Below are 21246 nucleotides of genomic sequence, written 5' to 3' on the forward strand. Positions count from 1 at the left end.
CTGGGTCAGGGGAGCAGTGAGGGTCAGGCAAAGATAGGCAAGCACTAGAGAGGAAAAGTAAGGAATAGGGAGATGAGGAAACCAGAAGAGATCAGGAGAAACTTGAGAGATCTAGATGACATATCAGAGAGGGCCAGAATAGAAACCTTCCATCAGTATTAACCCTAGGTATTTTAGATAAATTTCAGCCCCTACTCTGTGCACCATTCTGTTCCCCTCACCCACTTCCCCCATTTTGGGGCTCATTCTCCTTCCCCTTTTGCCTTCCCTTCCCCCAAGAGTAGGTCTCTCTTTCCTTCTCTCATCCTTTCCCCTCCCCCATCCCAACTACTTTCTCTGTCCCCCACTGAAGGGCTCACCTCCCATTGCCCCATTTGTGATTTCTCTCTTCTCTGATGGTGCCGATGCTGGTATCACTGTTAAGCAAAAGAGATGTTGTGAGGTAATAGGGGGCAGGGCTGGGTCAGTAAGGAGGAGGGGGAAATCAGGCATTTAAATACTTCAAATCCTCACCCCCTCTGTAGAAATGGAACCCATTTTCCCTGGCATTGGGGCCTGTTTCCATTGATACTGAAAAGAATTTTGTCATTGCCTTCAAGGAGCAACAGGCTTGTCCCAGTGTGGAGGATTCTGTATCCAGTTCCACCCATGTATGGTTTGATATAGCACATTTGCTTCTTAGGTATGGTGACCAGATAGCAAGTGTGAAAAATCAGGACGGGGAGTAGAGGGTAATAGGTGCCTATATAAGACAATGCCCCAAATATCAGGACTGTCCCTAGAAAATCGGGACATCTGGTCACCCTATTCTAATGTCTCTTCCAGACAACAAGAGTGATGTAGTGGTGGGAGTCTGCTGTAGACCACCGGACCAGGGGGATGAGGTGGATGAGGCTTTCTTCCGGCAACTCGCAGAAGCTACTAGATCGCACGCCCTGGTTCTCATGGGTGACTTTAATTTTCCTGATATCTGCTGGGAGAGCAATACAGCAGTGCATGGACAATCCAGGAAGTTTTTGGAAAGTGTAGGGGACAATTTCCTGGTGCAAGTGTTAGAGGAGCCAACTACGGAGGGAGCTTTTCTTGACCTGCTGCTCACAAACCGGGAAGAATTAGTGGGGGAAGCAAAAGTGGATGGGAATCTGGGAGGCAGTGACCATGAGTTGGTTGAGTTCAGGATCCTGACACAGGGAAGAAAGGTAAGCAGCAGGATACGGACCCTGGACTTCAGGAAAGCAGACTTCGACTCCCTCAGGGAACAGATGGGTAGGATCCCCTGGGGGACTAACATGAAGGGGAAAGGAGTCCAGGAGAGCTGGCTGTATTTCAAGGAATCCCTGTTGAGGTTACAGGGACAAACCATCCCGATGAGTCGAAAGAATAGTAAATATGGCAGGCGACCAGCTTGGCTTAACGGTGAAATCCTATCGGATCTTAAACATAAAAAAGAAGCTTACAAGAAGTGGAAGGTTGGACATATGACCAGGGAAGAGTATAAAAATATTGCTCGGGCATGTAGGAATGAAATCAGGAGGGCCAAATCGCACCTGGAGCTGCTGCTAGCAAGAGATGTCAAGAGTAACAAGAAGGGTTTCTTCAGGTATGTTGGCAACAAGAAGAAAGCCAAGGGAAGTGTGGGCCCCTTACTGAATGAGGGAGGCAACCTAGTGACAGAGATGGCCAGCCCTCTGTGGAGATAGAGGTGGTTAGGGACTATTTAGAAAAGCTGGACGTGCACAAGTCCATGGGGCCGGACGAGTTGCATCCGAGTGCGCTGAAGGAATTGGCGGCTGTGATTGCAGAGCCATTGACCATTATCTTTGAAAACTCGTGGCGAACCGGGGAAGTCCCAGATGACTGGAAAAAGGCTAATGTAGTGCCAATCTTTAAAAAAGGGAAGAAGGAGGATCCTGGGAACTACAGGCCAGTCAGCCTCACCTCAGTCCCTGGAAAAATCATGGAGCAGGTCCTCAAAGAATCAATCCTGAAGCACTTGCATGAGAGGAAAGTGATAAGGAACAGCCAGCATGGATTCACCAAGGGAAGGTCATGTCTGACTAATCTAATCGCCTTCTATGATGAGATTACTGGTTCTGTGGATGAAGGGAAAGCAGTGGATGTATTGTTTCTTGACTTTAGCAAGCTTTTGACACCGTCTCCCACAGTATTCTCGTCAGCAAGTTAAAGAAGTATGGGCTGGATGAATGGACGATAAGGTGGGTAGAAAGTTGGCTAGATTGTCGGGCTCAACGGGTAGTGATCAATGGCTCCATGTCTAGTTGGCAGCCGGTGTCAAGTGGAGTGCCCCAGGGGTCGGTCCTGGGGCCGGTTTTGTTCAATATCTTCATAAATGATCTGGAGGATGGTGTGGATTGCACTCTCAGCAAATTTGCGGATGATACTAAACTAGGAGGAGTGGTAGATACGCTGGAGGGCAGGAATAGGATACAGAGGGACCTAGACAAATTGGAGGATTGGGCCAAAAGAAATCTGATGAGGTTCAATAAGGATAAGTGCAGGGTCCTGCACTTAGGACGGAAGAACCCAATGCACCGCTACAGACTAGGGACTGAATGGCTAGGTAGCAGTTCTGCGGAAAAGGACCTAGGGGCGACAGTGGACGAGAAGCTGGATATGAGTCAGCAGTGTGCCCTTGATGCCAAGAAGGCCAATGGCATTTTGGGATGTATAAGTAGGGGCATAGCAAGCAGATCGAGGGACGTGATTGTCCCCCTCTATTCGACATTGGTGAGGCCTCATCTGGAGTACTGTGTCCAGTTTTGGGCCCCACACTACAAGAAGGATGTGGATAAATTGGAGAGAGTCCAGCGAAGGGCAACAAAAATGATTAGGGGTCTGGAACACATGACTTCTGAGGAGAGGCTGAGGGAACTGGGATTGTTTAGTCTGCAGAAGAGAAGAATGAGGGGGGATTTGATAGCTGCTTTCAACTACCTGAGAGGTGGTTCCAGAGAGGATGGTTCTAGACTATTCTCAGTGGTAGAAGAGGACAGAACAAGGAGTAATGGTCTCAAGTTGCAGTGGGGGAGGTTTAGGTTGGATATTAGGAAAAACTTTTTCACTAGGAGGCTGGTGAAACACTGGAATGCGTTACCTAGGGAGGTGGTAGAATCTCCTTCCTTATAAGTTTTTAAGGTCACGCTTGACAAAGCCCTGGCTGGGATGATTTAATTGGGGATTGGTCCTGCTTTGAGCAGGGGGTTGGACTAGATGACCTCCTGAGGTCTCTTCCAACCCTGATATTCTATGATTCTGTGATATGACTTCTAGAGAAAAGAGGGAATTACTGGTTGAGAGAAGGGGGATAATGGTGCTACTTGAATCACTAACAGCTCACACTGGTTCCATTGGAAATCGATCTTGATTACTATGTCTGCCTTAGAGTTGAGTAATAAAAAGGAATACCAGATGGAGTTAAAGTGGCTGCGTCAAAAAGTGACATAACTTTGTGCAAAAAGAAAAGGAGTACTTGTGGCACCTTAGAGACTAACCAATTTATTTGAGCATAAGCTTTCGTGAGCTACAGCTCACTTCATCGGATGCATACCATGGAAACTGCAGCAGACTTTATATATACACAGAGAATATGAAACAATACCTCCTCCCACCCCACTGTCCTGCTGGTAATAGCTTATCTAAAGTGATCATCAGGTGGGCCATTTCCAGCACAAATCCAGGTTTTCTCACACTCCACCCCCCCACACAAATTCACTCTCCTGCTGGTGATAGCCCATCCAAAGTGACAACTCTTTACACAATGTGTATGACAATCAAGTTGGGCTATTTCCTGCACAAATCCAGGTTTTCTCACATCCCCCCCACCCCCATACACACACAAACTCACTCTCCTGCTGGTAATAGCTCATCCAAACTGACCACTCTCCAAGTTTAAATCCAAGTTAAACCAGAACATCTCTGGGGGGGGGGTTGGAAAAAACAAGAGGACACAGGCTACCTTGCATAATGACTTAGCCACTCCCAGTCTCTATTTAAGCCTAAATTAATAGTATCCAATTTGCAAATGAATTCCAATTCAGCAGTTTCTCGCTGGAGTCTGGATTTGAAGTTTTTTTGTTTTAAGATAGCGACCTTCATGTCTGTGATTGCGTGACCAGAGAGATTGAAGTGTTCTCGGACTGGTTTATGAATGTTATAATTCTTGACATCTGATTTGTGTCCATTTATTCTTTTACGTAGAGACTGTCCAGTTTGACCAATGTACATGGCAGAGGGGCATTGCTGGCACATGATGGCATATATCACATTGGTGGATGTGCAGGTGAACGAGCCTCTGACAGTGTGGCTGATGTTATTAGGCCCTATGATGGTGTCCCCTGAATAGATATGTGGACACAGTTGGCAACGGGCTTTGTTGCAAGGATAAGTTCCTGGGTTAGTGGTTCTGTTGTGTGGTATGTGGTTGTTGGTGAGTATTTGCTTCAGGTTGCGGGGCTGTCTGTAGGCAAGGACTGGCCTGTCTCCCAAGATTTGTGAGAGTGCTGGGTCATCCTTTAGGATAGGTTGTAGATCCTTAATAATGCGTTGGAGGGGTTTTAGTTGGGGGCTGAAGGTGACGGCTAGTGGCGTTCTGTTATTTTCTTTGTTAGGCCTGTCCTGTAGTAGGTAACTTCTGGGAACTCTTCTGGCTCTATCAATCTGTTTCTTTACTTCTGCAGGTGGGTATTGTAGTTGTAAGAAAGCTTGACAGAGATCTTGTAGGTGTTTGTCTCTGTCTGAGGGGTTGGAGCAAATGCGGTTGTATCGCAGAGCTTGGCTGTAGACGATGGATCGTGTGGTGTGGTCAGGGTGAAAGCTGGAGCCATGCAGGTAGGAATAGCGGTCAGTAGGTTTCCGGTATAGGGTGGTGTTTATGTGACCATTGTTTATTAGCACTGTAGTGTCTAGGAAGTGGATCTCTTGTGTGGACTGGACCAGGCTGAGGTTGGTGGTGGGATGGAAATTGTTGAAATCATGGTGGAATTCCTCAAGGGCTTCTTTTCCATGGGTCCAGATGATGAAGATGTCATCAATATAGCGCGAGTAGAGTAGGGGCTTTAGGGGACGAGAGCTGAGGAAGCGTTGTTCTAAATCAGCCATAAAAATGTTGGCATACTGTGGGGCCATGCGGGTACCCATAGCAGTGCCGCTGATCTGAAGGTATACATTGTCCCCAAATGTGTAATAGTTATGGGTAAGGACAAAGTCACAAAGTTCAGCCACCAGGTTAGCCGTGACATTATCGGGGATAGTGTTCTTGACGGCTTGTAGTCCATCTTTGTGTGGAATGTTGGTGTAGAGGGCTTCTACATCCATAGTGGCCAGGATGGTGTTATCAGGAAGATCACCGATGGATTGAAGTTTCCTCAGGAAGTCAGTGGTGTCTCGAAGGTAGCTGGGAGTGCTGGTAGCGTAGGGCCTGAGGAGGGAGTCTACATAGCCAGACAATCCTGCTCTCAGGGTGCCAATGCCTGAGATGATGGGGCGCCCAGGATTTCCAGGTTTATGGATCTTGGGTAGTAGATAGAATATCCCAGGTCGGGGTTCCAGGGGTGTGTCTGTGCGGATTTGATCTTGTGCTTTTTCAGGAAGTTTCTTGAGCAAATGCTGTAGTTGCTTTTGGTAACTCTCAGTGGGATCATAGGGTAATGGCTTGTAGAAAGTGGTGTTGGAGAGCTGCCGAGCAGCCTCTTGTTCATATTCCGACCTATTCATGATGACGACAGCACCTCCTTTGTCAGCCTTTTTGATTATGATGTCAGAGTTGTTTCTGAGGCTGTGGATGGCATTGCGTTCCGCATGGCTGAGGTTATGGGGCAAGTGATGCTAACAATTTCCATCCCACCACCAACCTCAGCCTGGTCCAGTCCACACAAGAGATCCACTTCCTGGACACTACAGTGCTAATAAACAATGGTCACATAAACACTACCCTATACCGGAAACCTACTGACCGCTATTCCTACCTGCATGCCTCCAGCTTTCACCCTGACCACACCACACGATCCATCGTCTACAGCCAAGCTCTGTGATACAACTGCATTTGCTCCAACCCCTCAGACAGAGACAAACACCTACAAGATCTCTGTCAAGCTTTCTTACAACTACAATATCCACCTGCAGAAGTAAAGAAACAGATTGATAGAGCCAGAAGAGTTCCCAGAAGTTACCTACTACAGGACAGGCCTAACAAAGAAAATAACAGAACGCCACTAGCCGTCACCTTCAGCCCCCAACTAAAACCCCTCCAACGCATTATTAAGGATCTACAACCTATCCTAAAGGATGACCCAGCACTCTCACAAATCTTGGGAGACAGGCCAGTCCTTGCCTACAGACAGCCCCGCAACCTGAAGCAAATACTCACCAACAACCACATACCACACAACAGAACCACTAACCCAGGAACTTATCCTTGCAACAAAGCCCGTTGCCAACTGTGTCCACATATCTATTCAGGGGACACCATCATAGGGCCTAATAACATCAGCCACACTGTCAGAGGCTCGTTCACCTGCACATCCACCAATGTGATATATGCCATCATGTGCCAGCAGTGCCCCTCTGCCATGTACATTGGTCAAACTGGACAGTCTCTACGTAAAAGAATAAATGGACACCAATCAGATGTCAAGAATTATAACATTCATAAACCAGTCCGAGAACACTTCAATCTCTCTGGTCACGCAATCACAGACATGAAGGTTGCTATCTTAAAACAAAAAAACTTCAAATCCAGACTCCAGCGAGAAACTGCTGAATTGGAATTCATTTGCAAATTGGATACTATTAATTTAGGCTTAAATAGAGACTGGGAGTGGCTAAGTCATTATGCAAGGTAGCCTGTGTCCTCTTGTTTTTTCCTACCCCCCCCCCCCAGATGTTCTGGTTTAACTTGGATTTAAACTTGGAGAGTGGTCAGTTTGGATGAGCTATTACCAGCAGGAGAGTGAGTTTGTGTGTGTATGGGGGTGGGGGGGATGTGAGAAAACCTGGATTTGTGCAGGAAACAGCCCAACTTGATTGTCATGCACATTGTGTAAAGAGTTGTCACTTTGGATGGGCTATCACCAGCAGGAGAGTGAATTTGTGTGGGGGGGGGTGGAGTGTGAGAAAACCTGGATTTGTGCTGGAAATGGCCCACCTGATGATCACTTTAGATAAGCTATTACCAGCAGGACAGTGGGGTGGGAGGAGGTATTGTTTCATATTCTCTGTGTATATATAAAGTCTGCTGCAGTTTCCACGGTATGCATCCGATGAAGTGAGCTGTAGCTCACGAAAGCTTATGCTCAAATAAATTGGTTAGTCTCTAAGGTGCCACAAATACTCCTTTTCTTTTTGCGAATACAGACTAACACGGCTGTTACTCTGAAACATAACTTTGTGCAGAGACTGGTTTGTTCAACACCCCCATTCACAGATCAGCTGGGATTCAGTTGCACAATGCCACTGCTTTGCCTCTAGATGTCAGTACAGACAAGTAATTGAGAATGAATGTTCTGACATGTAGAATAATTAGACCCCTTTGACTTTTTCTTCTTAAAATTATGCATTACAATTATTGCTATCTGGTTTTGTAATTAATAAATAGATGGCTTCTGATTAACCCAGAAACAATGTTCAGTTCAGACAAAACCATATGGGATACAAGCACACATGCTTTGCTCTGGCTTTTCAGCATAGAAGAACAAGGATATTTTCCAGCAGCCTTACAGGAAAGTGTTTCTAGGCTTTTATAGTTTCAAGCCCCATTTCCAGCTCCATACATTTCTCCCAACACTCACTCCTATTGTGCCATTTAAGAGATGGAGGATGAGCCCAGGGGATAAAGGATTTTAAAGCACAGGGGGAAATATTCTGGGCCAGATCCTCAGCTGGTGCACAGCAGCATAGCTGCGCCGACAGCAATGTAACAATGCCTATTGTCAGCAGCAGATGAACTGGCCTGCTTCTATTTTTACATTTAATCTGGCAAATTTTCACTTTTCATTATTTTTTTTAATGGTAGTGTCAATGTGCATGTTGAAAAGACAAAATCCAAACCTTCCTCCTCCCCCAGGGGTACTGGAATGTGGAGGGGGGGACTATGCCCTCCCTCTGTTTACTGGGGAGACTGATGGGGGGAGAGGAGAGAAGAGCGAGCTGGGGGCAGGATCTTGGGGGGGGGGTGAGAGGCAGCTTAGGAGTGGGGCCTTGGGATGGAAGGGGTGATGGGAGGGTGGTGCCATGGTTCAGGTGCCAGTGCCCTCCCCCACTTTTAGGGTGTTTCTTCCACCCGTCCTCCCACCCAGTTTTTGGAGGCATTCAAAATTCATTCCAAAAAGTTTATGCAAAATGGGGCTCTTGAGATGAAGGAGCCACTGGTCAAATGGTGAGTACTCCTAGCACCAGGTCTCAATTTACTCGTTTACAATGTGGGAACGTCAGTTCTCTACCTGTCAGGAGAGCTAGGAAGTTAAATTAAATGATATTTGTATGTTTACCTACTTTGTAAAAAGCTTTGAGATTTACTGATGAAAAGTGTGTGATAAGAGCTATATATTTATTATTATAGTAAAAGCTGAGATTTTTATATGAAAAGCTCTGTGAAACTGCAACATGTTATTCTTGGCCCTTTTGGCCCAAGGGTTAGCCTTGCAGGCTTGGTTTCATCAGGATGAGAAATCATGGATACAGTAGAACCTCCGAGTTACAAACACCATAGTTACAAACTGACCAGTCAACCACAAACTGCATTTGGAACCAAAAGTACACAATCAGGCAGCAACAGAGGGTGTGGGGTGGTGGTGGTGGGAATAAAGCAAATACAGTACAGTACTGTGTTAAACGTAAACTACTAAAAAAATTAAGGTAAAGTTTAAAATTTTTTTGATAAGGTAAAGAAACTGTTTCTGTGCTTGTTTCATTTAAATTCAGATGTTTAAAAGCAACATATTCTTCTTCATAGTAAAGTTTCAAAGCTGTATTAAGTCAATGTTCAGTTGTAAGCTTTTGAAAGAACCACCACAACATTTTGTTCAGAGTTACAAACATTTCAGAGTTATGAACAACCTCCATTCGAGGCGTTCGTAACTCTGGGGTTCTACTGTATGTCAGATATATCCTTGGTGTCATCTTGTTTGTTTACAAAAAGTCCACAAAGTCCTCTTTCCCTGAGCACAGCAAAAACAAGCAACAGCCTGGCTCAGAAATCTCTAGGTCTGCCACTCCTGTTCTGTGCCCAAGAAGCAGTGTCCCTGTGCTTCCTCTTAGGGTCACACTCACAACTCCTGCTACTGGCTTTCTGCCTTCATCAACCAGCCCCCTCACTGTGTTTGCAACTAGGGAAACCCGCAAGTCTGCATGACTCAGTTCTGACCCGCCATAGAACCTAATGCCATAGGCAGTCCCCCCAAGGGATGCAGCTGTTTCTATTACATAAAAGGGTTTGATTGCTTCTTCTGTTGAGGCTGCAAAAGAGTGCTTGGCACCCATTGGCGTTAAATGTGGTCTGTGATTAGTCTTTGGATCAGACACATCTGCTGTCAGCCATTAGCACCTTTCGGCATAACATTATTATTGGACCTGCTGATATAAGCAGCAAAGCAATTCAGGAAAATCAGAGGCCATTTGCTGAAATCTCACCGCTCCATCGGAGCATTTTTCACTCAAAAGAAATGAACCACAAAACGTTACACATTTGTACTGGTTTATTAAAGTGCTGGTCCAGACCCACCTAAGAGAATTCCGTTTAGCAAGGCTCAGGCTTTCCAACGGCGACGGGACTGGGAGTGTTAGCTGCGCCACAGCACAAAAGATGAATTGATCCATTTCACCCACAGGTTTTCTGTCACGTCAAGCATTAGTAGCGCCGGATGCTGTCCTAAGAGCACTATTAGCACCAGGATGGAGCTGTTTTTAAGTCCTCTGTGTAAAAGGCCTAATCCTTATATGCCAACGGATCATATCTTCAAGATTCCCTCGAGACGCGGGGAAAAGTGGAAATAAAGAGAAAGAAAATCCCTTATTTCATAATGGTGCAAACAGACGTGTCAGGAGCATTACATCAACATGCAGGGGATGTGAAATTTAATACCGTGCCTAATGCATTTAGAGGAGGCAGAATGCAGAGTCTGTACTGCATCTGGGACTAGTACAGGGAGGAAGCTTTCACCACCAAGAAAGAAGGACTTTCTGCTCATTATGGAATTCGAGCTTTTGTTTTCAAAGCCTTCCTGAGAGAGTCTAAAAAGCTAGTGGTTAAAGTGTGTGTTCCTGGACACAGAGCTATTTTTCCAGAAGGATAGGTCCAATTCTTTTGGTTACGACTGTAAACCAGGAGTAACTCTACTGAAATCAGTGGGGGTTCCTGGGTGTTAAACTGAGGGAAGTGAGAGGAGAATCAGGTCCAGTGTGTCTCAAAAGCCCAGGCTACACAAACAAATATATGCAGGCCAAGAGGTATAGCTCCCTGAGCATCGGTGGAGCTGCACTGTGTCACACCAGCTGAGGATTGGGCCTGTCAGTCTCTCAAAGCACAGAGGTATCTTTGCAGACAGGAAGCCCGACATCTTCTGGCATTGTGTCTGTCAGGCCAAAGATGGAACGTCAGTGAAGCTGAGGGCAGGTTAGGATTTAGTGGAGACGTGGCTCGGATTCAGATGCTAGACAAAGTGCTGACTTTTTTCCTCGTTGCAAATGATCCATGTATGATGCATGAAGCTATCACCAGGCACAGATGGGCTGGGAGTAGAAGTGTTAGTCGGCAGTGACATCAGCCCAGCTCTGGTGGAAAGAACTCAGCAACTCGTTTGCATATTTGACAGAATCTGCATATAATATGCATTAGAGACAGGCCATGATTGAAGGGCCCAACCTGCTCAGCTGCCACTACAATAGCCAGATGTGGCCAAGTAACACGGCCATCCTAGTTTCTAAAAGCTGCAGGCTGGGAGCATGGCGTGCAGAGATCCAGTAGGACGACTGGGCGTTGATCAGGGACTGCCTCCTGCAGAGTTCAGAAGCAGTGTCATAGCTGTGCTGAGGACTTTGATCCAAAGCCCAGTGAAACCAATAGGAATCTTTTCATTGACTGGAATGGGCTCTGGATCAGGCCCTGGTACTCTAACACTCTGGATCTGATTCTGCATTTGCATGCTGGGTTTAGAGGGGTGGAATTCCACTGGCTGCCGTGGAGTTGCTCCTGGCTTACACAGGTGTAAACTAGAGGAGTATTAAGCCCACCAAATTCAGCAATTAGCACATGGCATGGGCTGGAGAAGGATCAGGGGGGTCTCATCCAGCACTGTGTTATAAGAGGGCATTAGCAGATACACCATCCGTTCAGGACACGGATTCATTTTGAATGGCAGCAGGGCTTAAATTAAGCCAGAGCTGTCCGGAGTGGAGCTCTGGTAAATATTTTCAAAGCAGAAGCCCTGAGCCCCGGTGGCGCACTCCTTTCCCCCCACCCCCTCAGGGCAGAAGCCCTGAGCCCTGGCAGCCCACCCCCACAGAAACCCTAATCCCCGGGGGCTTACCCCCCCAGCTCATCTCTCCCACCCCCACCCTGCAGGGCTAAAGCCCTGAGACCCCCAGCCCTGCAGCTGAAGCCCAGAGCTCTGAATGCGGAAGATGTTGGAGGCTCCGGGAAATAATCTCTGAGAATTTAAGCCCCGAGGGGCAGCATTCAAAAGAGAGTAAATTCCACTCATTGAGAATCAGTTATCCTCCTGGCCCTCTGGATGATCCATTGCAGGAGCAGATGTACACTGTAAAAACACTCAATCTGCAACCAGGATATTAAGAGGAATCGTTATGTTTCTTACAAAGCCTGCATGCAGAAGAACAGGTCTCTCTTGGAGTACATGCTCGCTATGTTTCTTGCAGAGCACCATGCACCAGTCTTTGTCAAATTTGACCAGAGTTGCCTGCTCCATCCCTAATATGGTGCAAGACCCTTTGCTGTCCCTGCTGACCCTTGAATAAACGTAGAACCGAACTGAATTAGTCTGGATAGCCACTGTCCCACTGTGAGGCAATGAGGAAAGGCAGAGTGGGCTCAGTACAATTAGCAATACTGCAGGCAGGTCTCAGGCTGTGGGTAGGGTTGCCAACTTTCTACTGACACAAACCAAACCCCTTGCCCCAAGGCCGTGCCCCTCCTCTGAGGCCCCGCCCCTGCTCACTCTATCCCCCCTCTCTCTGTCACTCGCTCTCCCGCCCCTCACTCACTCGCTCATTTTCACTGGGCTGGCTCATGTGGTTGGGGTCTGGGAGGGGGTGAGGGCTGGAGCCAGAAAAGCCCATCAAGTGTACGAACAGGAACAAATGGAAGCTCACCTGAGCACCTGCCACTCAAGGCTCTTTGATTGCTTCCACCCTCTTCTCCTATCCTAGCCAATTTGTATCTGATACAGGTTCGAACTCCGCGCTCATCACCGGAGTCTCTCCTCAGACTAAGCTCCACCACCGTTCTTTTCCCACTGGCAGGAAAAGACCATCTGCAATCTGCCAATCCCGTCTTCGGTTGCCCATGTTTGAAGAAGGCGAGGAAAAGGTGGCTCCAAACCCTCTTTCTACCTTCCTCAATCCTGGGGCTGCATAGGGGGCAGACCAGCCCCCAGCCAAACTTAGAATAACCTAAGTGTTGCTGTATCTTCCTCTGACCTGTAGGGCCAGGCAATTAGGTGATTATGCCAGTAAGCCAGGCTGTGCTCTCTGATGCTGCCCCCTCCACTCCTGACATGTGCCCTCCCAGCCCTATAACAGGGAGGACCAGGAGTGGCCTGCGTAGAATTAGCTATTCTTACCTTTACTCCAAGCCAAGGATGGCCTCTTGCCAGTGGCATCCTTTGCTGATCATTGAAGGCAGCTTTAAAATCAGTGTGCCATGCCAGTGACACAGCGTGACCTTAGCACGGGCCAGAATCCGGCCCAAGTCTGCCTAACTGTGAGCATTGACAACGCAGTCATCACTCTAGTTATCTTAGGCATTTTAAAGCAGCTCAGCACATCCTATGTAGGAGGTCGGAGCTAACCAATAATACTGGATGCATTCTTCCCTTTTGCTTTCATGGAATGATAACCTTCAACAGGAAGCAGCAACAGGCTATACTCCAATGCCAGGCCGGAACGTCACTGCTAAGGATTCATTATGCTTATTTAATCTCTTGTATCACCCTAGTATCTATGTCTGCTGCAGAGGACACACTTGAACCCACATGCCCCTAACCATTGGGCCCTCCTCCCTCTAAATGGCTACACTGTTTTCTCCGACTTATTCACCGTCTCGGTCATTTAAGCTGAAGAGAGGACGCTCTGCTCTGACTTGCCACCCTCAGAAACGGGGAGAAAAATGGAAGCTGGATCCCAGCCACCCCTAGCTTTGGTTTCGTAAAAACCAGACCTTGACCCCCTCCCCGCCACCCCCACTGCAAGATTTTGCTAAACCAAAATGCAGCCTCCGCAGCCCATTTCTAACGCAAACATTCTCCCCTGGAGAGAACACGTTTGTTTCCTGCAGCATTGAAGTGTACGGCCTCTTCCTCCCTGGTGCTGCAGCTGCGGTGTGCACAGGCCCACGCAGCCCCGCCAGTATTTTTTACAGGCAGCGGGGTTAGGAATATAATGGCGATATTTTATGAATGCTGCCCAGAGCAACATTGCCACTGGGGGTGGACTGTAAAGCTGAGATGAAATGGATCAGAAAGGAGCAGATGGTAAAATGATTAAGATTCCATTTCAGCGTGGAAAGAAAAAGACACACACACACACACCCCTACCTTCATTTCCACCACAGCTCTCTGGAGCTCTGCCACAATGCGCCTGTTCCTCTGTTCATTTCCACAGCTACAGACTCCCAGGCTGGGAGACAAGCGAAAAAAAAAACCCCTGCTCCGGGTCACAGCTTAGGGAAGGGAAAACAAAGCTGGCTTGCTACAAAGCAGAGCAAGCTGCATGCCTCGGACGTAGGCGCTGCAGAGCAAGGCCCTTGCAGGAGCCTGCCTCACAGAGCTATGGCTCGGGAGAGTCAGGGTGTGAAGGGCTACCAGCCCCTGAAATGCCAGCATTGAGGCTTGTCCCCTAGCACAGGCTGAGCACCAAGGCAGGTCGGGTAAATCAATGCAGGGAGGGGGAAACCAGTCAACTGGGAGAAGCCAAATTGCAAAGTGCCGTTCACAACCTCTCCTGGGCTTCCAAACTGCAGCTCCATTAGACAAGCATGACAGCCCAGCTGAGCTATGGGGGCACTCAGACTGCATCTCTGTCCAGGGGGGAGGGAGGGCTGCCCTGGGACTCCCAACCATAGAGACACCAAGGAGTCCCCTCGAACTATGGAGTTTAGCTCCCAATTTTCCTACAGACAGGTGCCATTAGAGCACTGGACACTGTGATGGATAGAGTGGCGCTATGTAGGAAGTCACTCTAGCCATATCTCTATGGCCACAGGGGGCTGGGGGCCATGCTGTAGAGTATCTGTGGTCAGGGAAAACTCAAGGAAGGGTGAGCCAGTTAGAGGGATGGGGTATGGGGCAACTCCAGGAGAGAAACCAGAGAGAAAGAGGGGAAGAATAGGAGAAATCTCTGGGGCACAGACAGAGAGAGGATATATGCCTTGACTTATTTGCAGGGGGTTGGACTAGATGACCTCCTGAGGTCTCTTCCAAACCTAAAATTCTATGAGTCTATTCTAAATATGCACATGAGTGCATTATATCATTTGCACAAACTCTAGAGTTTTGGCCCTACAGGCGTGCTAAGGGTGATGTCGTGTTTCTGGATCCTGAACTCCCCCTCATTCTGGGCCAGCCTGGAGCAGTGCAGCCCAAAGAAATCCCAGAGCCAAGTCAGACTTGTCCGCAGGCTCTGAGGCTTAATTGCAGCCCCTCCAAGCAGGCATCAGGTTCTCCAAACACGCACATCCCAGAACCGATCACTGGCCATTTGAAGAATTCCAGTGTCACCCAAGGAAAGAGCATGCGGTGAGGCACTGAAATAATTTGATCGCTACGTCTGTAAACTGACAAGGGGGTGCAAGAAGTTCAAGGCCAAACATAGAAGCAAATGCAGAAAGCCATTTAGTCTCACACAAAAGGGGCACTAAACACAAGAGCACATTGGCTAAGCTGTAAAGAAAGAACTCCACGTGATCCCTGAATTAGGACGTTTTCCAGCTGATAGCCAGGAAACTAGGGTGGACTCAGTCAAAATACAAAAACAAGGCTCTTCTTCACAAGGAAATTCATGCCAGGGGCCACAGGGAGCAGGCAAAGTGGCACAGGAAGGGTCTAACCTACTCAGAATGTCTAGGAAGAATAATTAAAATCAAAAAGGAGAAGGAAACGTTAATACAAGCCACCCCAAACTGGCCAAGGCGGCACTGCCTCTCGGGCCCAAGTGGAGCTCCGATCTACCTTCCCAGCACACAGGGTCTCCTGTCACAGGATCTTTACTTGCATCTGACAGCTTGGCAACTGAAAGGCAAGGCCTAATCAAGATGGGATATTTTGCCAAGGTTACAAATTCTCCTGGAATGTCGCAGGCCTTCCATTATTTCAGTATATGAAAAGATATGGATCAGATTCTCATTGTTGTTAGGACACAGATCAACCCCAGGAAGTCAGGCATTCCAGCTCTACGATTTCTTCCAAGTTGGCCTAGACCTGGGTCCAAGACCTCCACTATCCTGTTTCAGCTCTGTGTAGCATTATAAAACAAGGTTATCCAAATCTCTGGTAGATCATCCAGCAATATCTCTAACTTCCTTAGTGTAGTACATCTAACCACTCCTTATTCACCGGGAGTTTGATTTAAAAAAAAAAAAAAAAAAATCACAATGCTGAACGTAAAACACATGTCAAAGCTGCGTATCATTTCTGTAGCATGACCGTTTTGCTTTTGAAAGCAGTCATGAATATTAATTTCCTCTCTGTGACTAATTTATTTTGTTTGGGTCCTTTATTACTGCGCTGAACTCAAGCACTTAGCACTGTAGTATTGATTTTCAAGTGAACTCATACAGCACAACAGACAAGCCCACAGCATTGGCCATGGCTTTAGATCTAATTGAAAAGGAAGTTTCCTATCCCCAGCCATTGGCTGTAGAGATCACAAAGAGTTTTCAAATCCCTGTTTAAACTGATTAAGGCAATGCGTGTACTACATTAGCACAGAGATCAGATGGCAGATTTGGTCCGTTCTTCTTATGTAGCTGTAAAACCCATAATGGCCTTGAGCATTTGGGAAATGTGAACTGAGAGAACACTAGGGATTTTGAGAGGACGTGGATGGGGTACTTACTGTCTGGAAGAGTGAGTCCAGAAAATTTCCCCACTCAAACAGTCTGATGCTAGATCTTATCTCCCTATGACAAACAGAACTCAGCAGAAGCACTCTCTTGCTTTTCCAAAAAGCTCCCATTTGTCTACATCATCTCACATTTATTTTTAGCTTTGTGTATTTGGTTAGCAAGGTCAGTGGAGACCAGGCTTAAACATGTTTCAAGCAAATGTTACCCAGATCTGCCAGCGATCTGACTTGCCTTTGGCTATGGAGAGCCTGACGTAGCGTAATAGTCTCTCCCACGATTAGTTATGTTAGCATTTTATGTGAAGAGTTCAAACGACGATGTAACCTAATTTGCTGCGATATATTTTGGGGGCACAAAGAATGTAAAAACAACAATTTTCAATAGGTTGATCCAAAACCATTTGATGAAACTATTTGCCGGCTGAGGCAGCCCATTGCCTTCTCCATTAATTCTGCAATCGGGATTTTATTTACAAAGTTCAGGGCCAAAAAAATAATCTTACTTTTCAGTTCTTAAAAAAAAAAAAAAGATACAGCATTGCAAAGCATTTCTCTGAAACACTGAATCACCAAGTGACTGATTTTTGGAGTACCAAACCCTATCTGCTCCCACTGATTTTGGCCTCTTCTCCATTAGAAAAGGTTTGCCTGTTCAGCTACACCAGCAAATCCTTTTAATGTAGAGGCACCTTATGCTGACCAAAAAAGTGCTTTTGCTGTTATCACTTATACCAGTTCCCTAGTGAAATAAGCTACACCAGCACAAGCACTTTTATGTCAGTTAACCCCCCCCACCCCCCCAGGGCTTTTCTTGATATAAACTGTTGCAAAACAATCACCTCTTTAACCAGCGCTGCTCTAGCAGCAAAAGTTCCCAGCGTACACCTGATTCGACTGCAGCTGAGGATGCTCAGCATTTCTGAAAAGCCCAAACTACTCAGAAGCCGCTAAAATCGAATGCAGCTTTTGTTTACGCCCATAGTGTCGAAAGCTCCTACAAGCTTCATTAGCGCAAAGTCCACGCTTACTGCAGTACAGCCGACAGCATAAGTCCAACAGACTAAATACTGGAAAAAACAGTGTTCATGAACTTTCACTTGAATTCTGAATGGTTCTGAGGTTCAACCATTGTTTGTACCGCCTTTACTATTTGCTAATATGCATATAAATGGAATTTTACGAGGTGTCAATGCTTGGAGAATGGCTGCCCACGGTGCAAATATATTAATTTTGCATGTAAACATGACACCCATGTGTGATCTATGGTACTTGCTAATCATATTCATAATTTACTATTGGTCATTTGTTATTCTCCTCTTAAAAGTTTCAGGCACCAATCAGAAAGCAGAACCTGAGACATGTGACCTAAATTATGATGAGTCCACACACCGCAAATAGTAAAAGATCACCCCACACAGTGAAAAGCTATTCTTCCAAACTGTTCAACAAATACAGAGTCACAGAAATCAGGATTAGTCTGAATGGTCTGGGAACAGAAAAAAAAATGAATAAAATCATCAGACAATTTGACTAGCTCTAATCACAGCAAATCCCTGTATCTGTGGAAAGATGAAATACACATAAAGCCTTCAAGGTCACAGCTTCCTGAGTCTTTAAATCTACATTACTGAAGGCAGGAGGACAGGGTGTAGGTAACCCATACCAACCATCACTTTTAAATATCTTTAAACAGGGATCAGCCAGACCTAATGGAAAGGTGACCAGGAGCAACCAGGCTCTAGAAAGACTTATAGTAGACAGAAAGACAGTGGAGCAAATATAGAACGACTGAAGTGATACAGGATCCAATTTTCAAACATGGGCACTTCAATTGGAGATTCAAAACCCAGAAGGCAAAGAAAAACAACCCAATGTATTATTTTTCAAAACTTACGATTTTTAAAGGCAATCTCATGATCTGCAGGGCCTGACTCATGATCTTTGCATGCTTGGGGTTGGCTATATTTCAGTTTTGTCCTTTTAGCGCTGATTAATGAAGGTGATATTATAACGTTATGCTTGAATAGTGATGCTGTTGCTAGTAAAATACTAGTTAGGCCAAGCAAAGACAAAGACCTATCCCAAAACTTGGGATTTTGAAGTACTGAGGGTGTCTTTCTCTGAGCAGACAGTCAGGACAGATACACCGCAGAAGTTCAGATGCCTGTGTGAACTTCTGAAACTTAGCAGTTTGACCTTCACTACTTCAGTTACTGTCATCATGTAACAGTCAGGAACTGGAGGGAATCTGTCCTGTGCTGGGTTGTGTGCCCTGCAATTTTGTCTACTAGAGATGTTGTTGTTGTGGCTTTTGTTGTTGTTGTGGCTTTTAGCAGCACAGGCAACTTTTGTAAACAGATTCGAAAATTCCCTTTATCATTTTGCTTTATTTCCTGTATGGAAAATATAGGCATCAGTATCACAAGTGCCTATGTTACATCACAATCATCAGGAGACCTCCTTTTGGCAGACTCACTGTTAAACGCACCCACTAAATCACTGCCTCACAATTGCTGCCATCCACATTAGAACTGATCATTTCTTTCATTTTATGTATCTATATTTCAATCGTAATTGAGCCCCTTTTCCCCAGGCCTTATTTAATGCACATCATCCCTTGACTGAACTTTTCTCTGTCTTCTCATTGTTGGGTCTGAGTCCTTCATAGAATCATAGAAAATTAGGGTTGGAAGAGGCTTCAAGAGGTCATCTAGTCCAACCCACGGCTCAAAGCAGGACCAATCCCCAACTAAATTATCCTAGCCAGGGCTTTGTCAAGCCTGACCTTAAAAACCTCTAAGGATGGAGAGTCCACCGCCTCCCTAGGTAACCCATTCTAGTGCTTCACCACCCTCCTAGTGAAATAGTTTTTCCTAATATCCAACCTAAACCTCCCCCACTGCAACATGAGACCATTACTCCTCGTTCTGTCATCTGCTACCACTGAGAACAGCTTAGCTCCATCCTCTTTGGAACCCCCTTTCAGGTAGTTGAAGGCTGCTATTAAATCCCCCCTCACTCTTCTCTTCTGCAGACTAAATAACCCCAGTTCCCTCTCCTCATAAGTCACGTGCTCCAGCCCCCTAATAATTTTCGTTGCCCTCCACTGGACTCTCTCCAGTTTGTCCACATCCTTTCTGTAGTGGGGGCCCCAAAACTGGATGCAGTACTCCAGACGTAGCCTCACTAGTGCTGAACATGAAAGGATTGAATACCTCTGTGATGCAAGGATGGTATTATCTCCATGTTAGAAGATGGGGAACAGAAGCACAGAAAGGATCCAGTTCTCCAGGGTAGTGTTCTAATTCCTTACCCACAGGAGTGCTGGAACAATGTTGATAGTGGAGGTGCCAGTGATGGAAACCATATGTTGGTGTTTGTTACTACTTCAGGCCAGGGGGTGCAGCAGCACCCCCATCACCCCTAGTTCCAGCACCACGGCGTAACCATGTCACCAGCCTTTCTCTTCCTACAATCCTTGCCTCATTTCGCACACACCTTCCAACTTGGGCAACAAATGAGACAGGGGTCCTACAAACAACAGCCTCCTTCTCTACACAATCCAATGTGGTGTTCAGTGATCACGGTGCTTGCAAGAAACTTCCGCATTCTGTGGCTGGTCCCCCCGCGAAGCTCGGCCCTTAAAGACACATCCCCTAATACCACAACCAGAGCCAGCGCTACAAGCCACATTCTTTCTCTCTCTCTCTCTCTTCAAAATTGCTGCTCCCGTGCCCTCAATTCAGGGCCGTCCCTAGGGCGGGTGCAGGGTCCAGGACAAATCAGCCTCCCTGCTAGTCTCCTTGCTGTCCGCCTGGCATGCCTGCCTGGCCACCACTCACCTCCCCCACTCCCACCCACTCCCCCGCCGCTCTCCTTCTCCGTCCGCCTACCCACCTGCCGCTCGCCTCCCCGTTCGCCTGAATATTGGGACAAATGGGGTCCCGATCGTACATAGGTTGGGACGCGGGACAAAGGGCTAAATATCAGGACCGTTCCAATTTTATCAAAGTGCGGGGCCCCCCAAAGCACAGGGCCCAGGGCAGTTGCTCCGATTCGCCGTACTCAAGGGACAGCTCTGCCTAAACGAATAACTTTTATTCTAAAGCAAGCAACTTTGTACCATCCTCAGTGTCTGATCCCAAAAGTGGTGACTAGATGAAGCAATGTTTTTTAGTTGACCAACCCCCGCCCACAACCCCACAAAAAATCACATGCTTCTACGCAATTAATAAGAAAATAAGAAATACATGTACTTGACTTTTAGTTACAGACGGTACTTGAGCCATCAGAAAAGAGTAAGGACTTCATTTCACACTCAGATCATCAGTCATATCTATTAGTGGTGGGAATCTCCTTCCTTAGATATTTTTAAGGTCAGGCTTGACAAAACCCTGGCTGGGATGATTTAGTTGGGGACTGGTCCTGCTTTGAGCAGGGGATTGGACTAGATGACCTCCTGAGGTCCCTTCCAACCCTGATATTCTATGATTCTATGACTCTATGAAATTGGCAGGCAGTTGAAAGATTGCTGGTTTTGTGGAATTACTAACATGATAGCCTGTTACTCACATCCCCAGAGAAATCATAATAAGAGACACAGACTTTACCACCTTCAGGCAGGAAATTGCTGCCTTTCTAATGCTTCCTAATTGCTTCACGTAAAATTGCTTTGATTTCTTGGCACCGAAACAGTATTTTCAACCTGAATTATTACAGAAAACTTTCCTTTCACCTACTGAGAGCCCAAATTATTCAACATTTGCACCAAAAGGTCTCTCTGAGTACAGTGGAGAATGGAGTGCCATTCGTCTCCAGGTAAATGATATTACAATGCTCATTATGGTGGGACCAATAATAACTTGACGGACCTGCCCCAGTTGACATTAAAATGCTGAGCTCATTCTTTACTTGCAGAAAGCTAATTGTTTTATG

The 21246-nt window shown here is 46.5% G+C and overlaps 1 long non-coding RNA gene across 1 annotated transcript in view; it reads right to left on the reverse strand.

The window, feature by feature from the left end:
• Window positions 1-14002, reverse strand: part of LOC140913933 (uncharacterized) — a 33508-nt gene extending 19506 nt beyond the window's left edge. The window contains exon 1 of the long non-coding RNA XR_012159702.1: window positions 13785-14002. This is a non-coding gene — a long non-coding RNA (uncharacterized LOC140913933). The remainder of the gene's footprint in view (window positions 1-13784) is intronic.
• Window positions 14003-21246: the final 7244 nt, after the last annotated feature.

The sequence above is a fragment of the Lepidochelys kempii genome, chromosome 6, assembly GCF_965140285.1.
Source record: "Lepidochelys kempii isolate rLepKem1 chromosome 6, rLepKem1.hap1, whole genome shotgun sequence".
Lineage (NCBI taxonomy): Eukaryota > Metazoa > Chordata > Testudines > Cheloniidae > Lepidochelys > Lepidochelys kempii.